Source organism: Pongo abelii, chromosome 21 (genome assembly GCF_028885655.2).
Source record: "Pongo abelii isolate AG06213 chromosome 21, NHGRI_mPonAbe1-v2.0_pri, whole genome shotgun sequence".
Classification (NCBI taxonomy): Eukaryota; Metazoa; Chordata; class Mammalia; order Primates; family Hominidae; genus Pongo; species Pongo abelii.
In genome coordinates this window covers 398,609-409,322 of record NC_072006.2, presented here as the reverse complement: position 1 = coordinate 409,322, position 10,714 = coordinate 398,609, and the positions used below count along the sequence as shown (strand labels likewise).

Below are 10,714 nucleotides of genomic sequence, written 5' to 3'. Positions count from 1 at the left end.
TAAAGAATAAAAATGTTGGCCGGGCACAGTGGCTCATGCCTGTAATCCCAACACTTTGGGAGGCCCAGGCAGGCGGATCACCTGAGGTCAGGAGTTCAAGACCAGCCTGACAAACATGTTGAAACCCCATCTCTACTAAAAATTCAAAAATTAGCTGTGCATGGTGGCTAACGCCTGTAATGCCAGCTACTCGGGAGGCTGAGGCAGGAGAACTGCTTGAACCCGGGAGGCAGAGGTTGCAGTGAGCCGAGATCACGCCATTGCACTCCAGCCTGGGCGACAAGAGTGAAACTGTCTCAAAAAGTAAATAAAAATAAAAATGTTTCCTACTGTGATCCATCTAACAGTGATGCAGTCAGTGATGCCATGTTGGCTTTCGGCCAATTGTGACATACGGTCTGTCTATTGTAGAGGACATCCCTGGATTGGCATCTCACGGAACGTGTTGCAAGCTGTTGTCACACACATATAGCTAATCACGTTTGGACAAGGAGAACAGAAAACTATGTGCATAGATTAGAATCAGTAGTGGCTGGTCTCCTGGTTTGCAAGTTGCATTCCATTCCCTAAATCTTTTCTCTGGAGTTCCTTGAGCAAGGGGTCTGGGGTCTGAGCTACCAAGGCCCCGCATTCTCATGTTACCTTGTGAACTCATCTTACCAATGCCAACAGCATGAGTTAATCTGTATTTTTTCTCTCATTCATATAGTTTACTTAATCTGAGTACAGATGATTGAATTCTGTGGTTTGCAAACTTAGCATTGGAAAACTTAGAATCCCCTGGAGGGCTTGGTAAGCAGAGGCCATTGGACCCTCCACCCCACAGAATAAGATTTCAGTACTTGTGGAGTGGGACAGAGCATTTGCATTTCAAGTAGTTTCCAGGTGATACTGGTGCTGTTGGTCCAGGAACGGCCCATTGGGAACCACTACTGTGTGCATGCACATCATGGGTACAGCTAAATACAGGATGTTTTTGTCTTGTGTTTAAAATGGACGTTCACCTTTGGAGCAGATGAATGGATAATTTTATGATTTTTGGACATCCAGCCACCAGAGGAGTTATGTAGAATAGCACTTTAATGAATGGCAATCAAAAAGTCAAAGACAAAAATCATTCTGTAACATCCATCCTGTTCCTCCATTGGACTAGGGTACTTGGTAATATAGCATACCACCCATTACGGAGCATTTTTTAGCTTAAAGGTACACTAAAATTGTATGAAGCAAATACTGAGCAATCATTCATGCACTGGTTGTATATTGAAAAGCCAAAAATACAGTCTTTTCTCAATACATAGTGAAGATTTGGAAAAAAAATGGAGTGTTTGCATGTTGTTTTAAAGTGTTGGTTGTAAATATTGCAAGAACAATACTAAATACTAAAAGGCATGTCCTGAAAATCCGCGATTAAGATTCACTTTATCCTGATTTTGTAATGCATTTAGGTGCAGTGCTAGAAAGGAACAGAGTGTATCTAATAACTTGAAATATAATGTTGCCTCTAGGCTAGTATTAATTTTTGTGAAAAGGATTATAGATTTTCCTTGAACTTAACTATGTAGCACAGGTCAGATGGTGAGTGAAGTAAGTCCCTGAATAGCTACTTAAAAAGCAACTAGTAACCTTTTAACTACCGTGTTAACCTTTACTAGGCACCCACAGCTATTTGAGTTTTTATGAGAAAGGGCAAAATCTTTGAAGCATAGGAAATGAATATAATACTCTACCCACTCCTTTTGGAAGGCCTTTTTTACAGTTCTATTAATAACCTGGGGTTTTTTTGTTTTTGTTTTTGTTTTTACTCTTAGCTGAGATATCATTAAAACAAGACTGGAAAGATTTTGACATTTCATTTTTGCTTTGACAGGTAACAAGGTGCTATGGATATTTTGTTTTGAAAGAGGGGTATGTCAATCTGTTGGATGTTTGGTCTACATAGTGTTATAATTCTAAGCCAACAAACTTTAAAAAGTGGAGAAATTAATCCAGAGGAAATGATAGCAGGCGTTCTTTTGCCTTTTGGGAATACTTTTCCTCAATCAAATGCTCAGGCGGCTAGTGACCTCTCAGTGCTCTCCTGTCACCTGTGAGTGACACAAAATAGGAGCTATAAACTAGATTAAATTAAATTAAATTATTAAATTATATAGACCAGACTTGGTGGCTCCACCTGTAATCCCAGCCCTTTGGGAGACCAAGGAGGGTGGATCACTTGAGGTCAGGAGTTTGAGACCAGCCTGGCCAACATGGTGAATCCCCTTCTCTACTAAAAATACAAAAATTAGCCGGGCGTGGTGGTGGGCACCTGTAATCCCAGCTACTTGGGAGGCTGAGGCAGGAGAATCACTTGAACCCAGGGGGTTGCAGTGGGCCGAGATCGCGCCACTGCACTCCAGCCTGGGCATTAGAGTGAGACTCTGTCATTCATAAATAAAAGTCATATGGTGACAGATTGAAGAAAGGAGATAAAAATAAGAAAGAATATGATTAATTTAAATCAGGGGGCAGCAAATCTGGCCCCCTACAAGTTTTTTGTATGGCCTGTAACAAAAGATTTTTACATTTTTAAGTGTTTGAAGCGGAAAAGTAAAAAAAATAAAAAATAAATTTGTGACATGGGAAAATTACATGAAATTCAAACTGAAGTTTTATTGGAATGCATCCACTCTTAATTTGTTTATATATTGTCAATGGCTGCTTTCACACTGGCAAAGTTGAATAATTGTGATAGAGCCCATATGGTCTCAAAGCCTAAAATACATGCTCTCTGGGCCTTTGTGAAAAACTTTGCTGATCACTGATTTCAGTGGCGTGATGAGACGGATTGTGGCACACGTGGAAACAGGAGAGCAGCCCTTTGGAGCAGCCACAGTGGGAAGCAGGTTTGGTGTGAGCAGCAAGCAACGATGGACAGTAGTGTGACATCCAGAGCTCCTCGGTCCACTGGACCTATCAGCAGTGTCTGACACCGTCTGTCCGTCTCTTTGCCAGGCTTTTCCTCCCTTGGCCTCTAGAATACCACGCTCTCCTTGTTTCCCTCCTACCTCTCTGGCCTTTCTTTCTGTATCTCTCTTACTGGTTCTTCCTCATCTCTGAAACTTCTAAACATTGGCATGCCTCAGGGCTCAGCACTTGCACTTCCTTTTCTTGTCTACACTCACTCCCTAGGGTGTTCGGGGGATTTGGGTACTGATCAAAGAGAAAGACGTGACCATGAGATGGCAGCAGCACACGCATATTTTATTGGTGATGGTGACACTCTGACAGGTTTGCATAGGGGTAGGGGGATGTCCCTTACAGCAAGAGTCTGTCCAAAGAGCACACACTACAGATGTTGCTACTCAGAAGGAGAGGAGGAAGGGCAAGGATACCCCTGAGGGAGGGGAGAGTCAAAAGCGAGTCTTATGTGTCTAGGTGGTGTTGCACAGCAGCACAGAGGGGCGTCTCTGGGTCAGAGAGCTCCGAAGGACAGGGACGGCTTGAGGTTTGTGTTTTTGTTTTTGGCTTTATTTTTCTGAGACAGGGTCTCACTCTGTCACCCAGGCTGGAGAGCAGTGGCATGATCTCAGTTCACTGCAACCTCCACCTCCCAGGCTCAAGTGATCCTCCCACCTTAGCCTCCCAAGTCGCTGGGACTACAGGCGCATGCCACCACACATAGCTAATTTTTGTATTTTTAGTAGAGACAGGGTTTCGTTGTGTTGCCCAGGCTGGTCTCGAACTCCTGAGCTCAAGCGATCTGCCTGCCTCGGCCTCCCAAAGTGCTGGGATTAACACCTCACTTAAGGTCTTATAACCACAAGGCTGGCTCTATGTTATCAATGGCCAACAGATGCTGGGTGTAGTTTCACTGGGTATGTGCCAGGAAGGCCCTGAATGGCTAAAAATTGGCTTAAATTTTGTTTAAAATAATTGGATGTGTAAAAATTTGAGTTTGGCTTCTGCAGTAATCAGTGTCAGCCTGCAATGAAGAAATAAACAATCTATGAGCCAATACACAGAGGCCGTCTTTGACTCATTTACATAACTCTAGGTGATCTCACCCAGTTTTAAGGCTTTAAATACCATCTGTATGATGATGACGCCCACGTGCAGTCTTCAACACAGGCCTTTTCCTCCAGCACTGGCTCATATACCCAGCTCAACACCTCTGCTGCGTATCTATTCACGTCTCAAACTTAACAAGTTCAAATCTGAGCTCCCCATCTCTCCCCTCCCAAACCAGTCCCTCCTGCAGTCTCCCCATCTGTTTTCCCAGGTGCTCAGGCCTAAAGCCTTGGTATTCTCCTCTCGTTCCCTCATGCCACAGCAAAACCAGCAGCGCTACCTGTCAGCTCTGTCTCCAGAATAGATCTAGAATTCTACCACTTCGCCCCATTCCCAGTGCCACCACCTTGGACCCTGCCATCACAATGACCCACCAGGGTCATTCCAGTGCCCTCCTTATTGGTTTCTGTGTTTCTGCCTTCACTTCCCCTGCAGCCATCTCTCAACCTAGCAGCCAGTGTCGTTATAAACATAAAGCAAATCCTATCAGTCATCCGTCGAGAACTCTCCAATTGCAAAACAAAAGTCCTTACCAGGACCTACAGAGAGCCCTGCATGACCTGGCCCCGCTGCCTCTCTAAGCTCACCTCCTACGACAGTCTCCCACTCTGGCCTCTTGTTCTTCTTCAAACATGCCAAACACATTCCTGACCCAGGGCCTTTGCACCTGCTATTCCCTCTACCTGAAATGTCCTTCTCCCAGGTGTCCACATGGCCTTTGCACCTGCTATTCCCTCTACCTGAAATGGCCTTCTCCCAGGTGTCCACATGGCCTTTGCACCTGCTATTCCCTCTACCTGAAATGTCCTTCTCCCAGGTGTCCACATGGCTCACGCCCTTTCTTTAGGTCTTTCATCAACAGATACTTTCTCAGTGAGGCCTGTCATGTATGTGAATGTCAGGATCCGGGACTGCAGAATTGTAATTACTGCAATTAATTAATTATTTCAGCACCTGAAATCTCCTGATTATATTACGTGTTTGTTTGTTTATTCATTTGTTTGTTTTGAGATGGAGTTTCACTCTTGTTGCCCAGGCTGGAGTGCAGTGGCACAATCTCGGCTCACTGCAACCTCCATCTCCTGGGTTCAAGTGATTCTCCTGCGTCAGCCTCCCAAGTAGCTGGGATTACAGGCAACTGCCACCATGCCCAGCTATTTTTTGTATTTTTAGTGGAGTAGAGTTTCACCATGTTGACCAGGCTGATCTCCAACTCCTGACCTCAGGTGATCTGCCTGCCTCGACCTCCCAAAGTGCTGGGATTACAGGGGTGAACCACCCATCCGGCCTCCTGATTATACTATGTTTTACAGTGGCATAGTGTGTATTTTCATTTTGTAATAATAGGACCCTTTCTCTCCTCCTGTCCCATCTCTGTGTTATAACTCCTTCTCGATGAACTTGTCATGATATTATAAATCATGACAATATGTTCAAATAAGAAAATAAATCTAAAATTTAAATTACAGGTGGCTGCATCTGCACACAGATTTGGAGGGTGGGGCACTGAGGCCATTGTTTCTCATTGTATTAGATACCTAGGGCTGCCATAACAATGTGCCACAAGCTGAGTGGCTTAAAACAATAGAAAAGTATTGTATTGCATATCTGGAGGCCAGAAGTCTGAAATTGAATTTTTGGCAGAGGCAGTGTTCCCTCTGACAGTTCTAGGGCAGAATCCTTCCTTGACCATTCCAGCATCTGGTAACCCAGGCATTTCTTGCCTTGAAGAGGCATAGCTCCAGTCTTTGCCTCTGTCTCCACATGGTATTCTCCTCTGTGTGTGTGTTTGTCTCTGAATTTGTCTTCTTTTAAGGACACCAATAATGCTAGAAACTCTAATGACCCCATCTTAACTGCGGAGACCCGATTTCCAAATAAGGTCACATTCATGGGTGCCAGTGGATAAGACTTCTTCATTTTGGGGACAAAATTCAACCCATAATCCTCATTTATAAGCCTTTCAGGACTACTTAATGTTTTTACAATGGACATAAATTATTTTGATTAAAAGTGGGAAAAACAGTGGCCTAGATTGTTCTTCACTTCTTCCTGAAGAAATGGTGGCATCCCCAAGATCCTAATTGTACCGTCTGAGCAGTACGTATTGGGTGGGATTCTCTTGGATGTCTCCTTCATCTTTGATAGACCATCTACACCTTCACGTTTCCCTCCCCTGGGGTGTTTGCAAACTAAAATGAAAAGATGTAGTAATGTGCAGAGCCTCAACAAGGCAGATGCCAGGGGGAAGCTGGGGGGTGCCATATGCATTGCACTCTAGCTTCCAGCAGCTTTCCTCGTGAGCAGTGCCCAGTGTGTGTGTGTGTGTGTGTGTGTATGTGTGTGTGTGTGTGTGATTTGCCAGGCTGGCATTTGGTGTATTGCTGAGTTTTGTTTTCTCTCCTACAGAGAGTAAATCATTTTTTACCTTGGGCCCCTCAATCTCTCTTTAGGAAAGGATTTTGTTTTCTGCTGGACTATGATCGGAAAAAAGGCAGAGATATTGTACTCTGTGCATGTGAGTACATGTTGAACATTTCCCAGTATCTTGTATCAGGATATATTAAGACAAGGGGTTGCAACTGCAGGTATACTATTTGGCATAATATAAGCCTTGACTTTGGATAGTTTCTTAGGTCAGGGTCCCCCAGGAGCAAACCCTGAGACAAGTATTTGAGAACAAGCAGTTTATATGAGAGGTGATCCCAGGAAACACCAGCAGGGTCACCAGTGGGCAGTGGAAAAGGTAAAGGCAGCCAATAAAGGCTGCATTATCAGGCAGCTCACTGCTGTGGCACCTGGGGCATGATCCACAGAGGAAGTCTGGGAGGCAGTGCAGAATATGTGCCTCAGCGTCTCTCCACCTGAGGTGGGTGGGTGCTGGCCTGCTTTATTATCGGTTGAATTGTGTCCCCAGAAAAAAATATGTTGAAGTCCCAACATACATGTAAGTCCCTAATACATGTAAGTCCCAACATACATGTAAGTCCCTAATACATGTAAATGTGACCTGATCTGAAAATAGGGTGGTTGCAGATGTGATTAGTTAAGATGAGGTCCTACTGGAGTAGGATGGGTCCTTAATTCAATATGACTGGTGTCCTGATGAAGAACACCATGTTAAGAGACAGACTCACAGGGAGAGAGCACCCGTGTGCAGACAGAGGTGGCAGTGGGAGCTCTGCTGCCACAAGCCAATGAAGGCCTGGAAGAAGCAAGGAAGGAAGAAGCAAGGATGAAGCAAGAAACCAGGTAGAAGCAAGGAATGATCCTCCTCTACAGGCTTTGAAGGGAGCATGGCCTTGCTAACACCTTGATTTTGGACTTCTGGCCTCCAAAACTGTAAGAGAATAAATTTCTCTTGTTTAAGCCATCCGGTTTGTGGTGATTTGTTATGGCAGCCTCAGAAAACTAGTATGCTATGTATTTACCAATCCCCCTTGTCTACTGTAAGAGCTACCTCCTCCAGCAGCCTTCCCCTCCTCACACCCCCATCACTGCCCTTTACAAACAGGCAGTCACGATCCGATGGCCAGAAAAAAAAAAAAAACTGCAGGCAGAGAGATAGCAAGAAACCTCCTAGAAGTGTGTGTCCAGGTTTAGAAAAATTTGCCATCAGATTTATAGCACTGATGGGCTCCCCAAATGATGAAGCAGCAATGCTCCTGGAAAAGTATGTCACAGAGAGTTCATCTAAAAAGAATCTGGTTAAGTAGCACAGGCAATTCTTGACTTAGCCAAGAGGAGAAGAACCAGGCCTTCCTTGATGCATAAAAGTCCTACGTGATTTTAAGTCTTATTTTTGCCTCTGCTGGGGCTCAGCACACACCATCCCAAAATATGACTGGAGGAGACCACAATGTGCCACCCAAAAATATATCTCTTTGGCATATTTTGAGCTGATTATTCAGAGAAACTGCAGACACAGGAATGGCTCTAAAAAGCTGTCCTTTTTACAAGTAAATTTACATCTAGAAAGGAAATCTACATTAGTAAAATATCCGTATCAGGAAGAAGGCTGCTTAGAGGTGGGGATCTCAGAAGGAAAGCTGGTCAGCAGCCAGGATGCCTTCCCTGCTCAGGAAAGGACATGGTCTCTAGTGAACTTGACGGATGACCAGATGGCCGCTGGCCTCCATATGCACAAACAATGAAAGTACACTGGAGCCCATTATGAAGAAGAAAGATGGTAACAAAGATTCAAATGGCATGAAAAAGAATCTTCAGTTTGTTGGCATTAATGAAGGGTATGCAACAACTTCAAGTGATGATTTCAGCACAGATGAAAGCTCTTCTGAGTCAGATGACGAGTGTGATGTCATTGAGTAGTATCCTCTTGAAGAAGACGAGGATGAAGACACTTGGGGAATGGCCAAAGGGCACCATGCCATTAACATTGAAGGTTTCGAGTTGGCCAGGGTGGAAGATGAAATGCAGTTTCAAGAATGTGAACCTGAGAAGGTGAAAATCAGAGGGAGGTATAAATTAAGTGAAAAAATGTTGTCTGCTTGCAACTTACTGAAAAATAATAAAAATGACCCCAAAGCTGTGACCAGCAAAGATATGAGGTTCTGTCTGAACACCTCCAGCACAAGTGGTTCTGCGTGTCCAGTCAGAAGTCAGCCATTGCAGCCACCCTGGGATACTACAGAGCTGCTTTTGAGGCTACCTCCCTGGATGCCCTCTACTAGGTCATCAACTTGGCAAATGGCAACAGCAACACAGCCCTCCTTTACAGCGTGTCCCACTCCAACTTTGAGATTGTGAAGCTGCTGTTGGACACCCACGTGTGTAACATGGATCACCAGAACAAAGGGCTATAACTTCATCATGCTGGCGGTCCTCGCAGCTGTGAAAGCAGAGAACATGCAGGTTGGGGGGAGAACTCTGGCTGAAAGGTGAGCCTCAAAGCCAGTCAGCTGGGGCAGATGGCCCTCATGCTGGCAGTCAGTTACTGGGCAGATCGGCATGGTGTATGGTCTGCCGGCCTGTGGGGCTGAGGTCAACCTCCAGTACGACAAGGACTCCATGGTCCTCATTGTGCCAGCAACCACGGGCACATGGAGATCATCAAGCTGCTGCTGGCCCGGCTGGGCTGCAACGTCCACCTGGAGGACAACGATGGCAGCACCATGCTCTCGATCGCCCTGGAAGTGGGGCACAAGGGCATCGCTGTTCTTCTGTATGCCCACATCAGCTTTGCAAAAGCCCAGTCTCCGGGCACCCCTAGGCTTGGAATGAAGCCACAGAGGTTCATTTGATTGATTGTATGCAAATAGCCCTCCATTTTCATGCCACCATTAAGCTGCCAACTGTGCCTGTTGGAGTGACGGACACTGAATGTATAAGTATTGTGCCTGAGCTCACCAGCAAACAGAAGCGTAAAGCCCAGGGCTAAAGACTGAAGCTTTCACAGTGCAGAGACTGCCAGTCTGGGCACACATGCCTCCTTTCTAGCCATCTTCTGTCTGTGTAGGGTGCACTTTAACCTACTCTGTGTTGCTATTGAGTCTCTGCTTTGTTATGTACAGCCATAGGGAATTGTGACCTGACCTGACCTGAATGGGCACCTTCTATTCCGTTTCTCCACTCCCAGACCACCACCACAGAGAAGTGTCAGGCTCTCATTGGCATCACGTTTTAAAATTTTTCCACAAATATTTATATTTACCAAACGTGGCACCATTAGAAAGCTCTTCCAAAATTCCATCCCAGCGCAGTTTTGTTGATCTTTCTTTTATTATTTTAAAGTAAGAAGGTTGATCATCAGTAGCTTCAGTCTGGGCTAGATAGAACTCTCAAAAAGTATGAAACTTACAAAAGAAAATATTTTCATTTGGTTTTATCTACGTAGATGTAAATATGACTTTTTAAAAAAAGAGCATATGAAATTGGCACAGTATTTTCAACTTTTATATTTCATACTAATTAAAGACATGAAGAGCTACATGTAACATTATCATATTTTTGTTAATAATTGCACAATTCTGTATCTAACGATAAAGGTTGAATTGTGTTAGAGGAATTGGCTATGTATTTGCCTCTAGAGAAATATAGTGTAGTTCTCTGTATTTATGGATTCCTTTATACTGTGTCACATTTACTTTGGTCCTACATGTATTTAAATGTTTGAAGTGCCTTAGACTTTTGCCATATTTTCAAAATAAAATTTCATTAAGCTCTAAAAAAAAAAAAAAAAAAGAAGGCTGCTCAATCACTTTGATTACCTGAGAGATTTTATCTGCATAACAACACAACCTTTATTTATCATACAATTCCTCCTGCTACCTTCCCATAACTGTGTCCCTCAGGAACCCCAAGCCCCCCCTATTCTCTTCTGTAGCTCAGGATGCTATAAAAACTTCAATCATCTGGCCCCTCTGAGTCTTATATTTTGTGGGACTCCTGGGTCTATGCATGTAATTAAAATGTTTTTTTCTCCTGTTCATCTGCCTACTGTCAGTTTATTTCATAGACTTAATTATCCAACCTTCAGAGAGTAAAGAGAAGGTCTTACTCTCCTCTGCACCACCTTCCAGAGAGTAACTCTTTACCAAAACTGTCAAAACACTAGAAGTCAACCAAGTAGAAGCCACCAAGGGTTAGGAATTAAATGACAGGTAAAAAAAGGGAGAAGGGGAATTGTCCAACTGTATTGTCCTAA

The 10,714-nt window shown here is 44.1% G+C and overlaps 1 pseudogene; it reads left to right on the top strand.

Moving 5' to 3' along the window:
- The first annotated feature begins 2,817 nt into the window (after positions 1-2,817).
- Positions 2,818-9,311, top strand: LOC100432598 (KN motif and ankyrin repeat domain-containing protein 1-like; annotated as a pseudogene).
- The last annotated feature ends 1,403 nt before the right edge of the window (positions 9,312-10,714 follow it).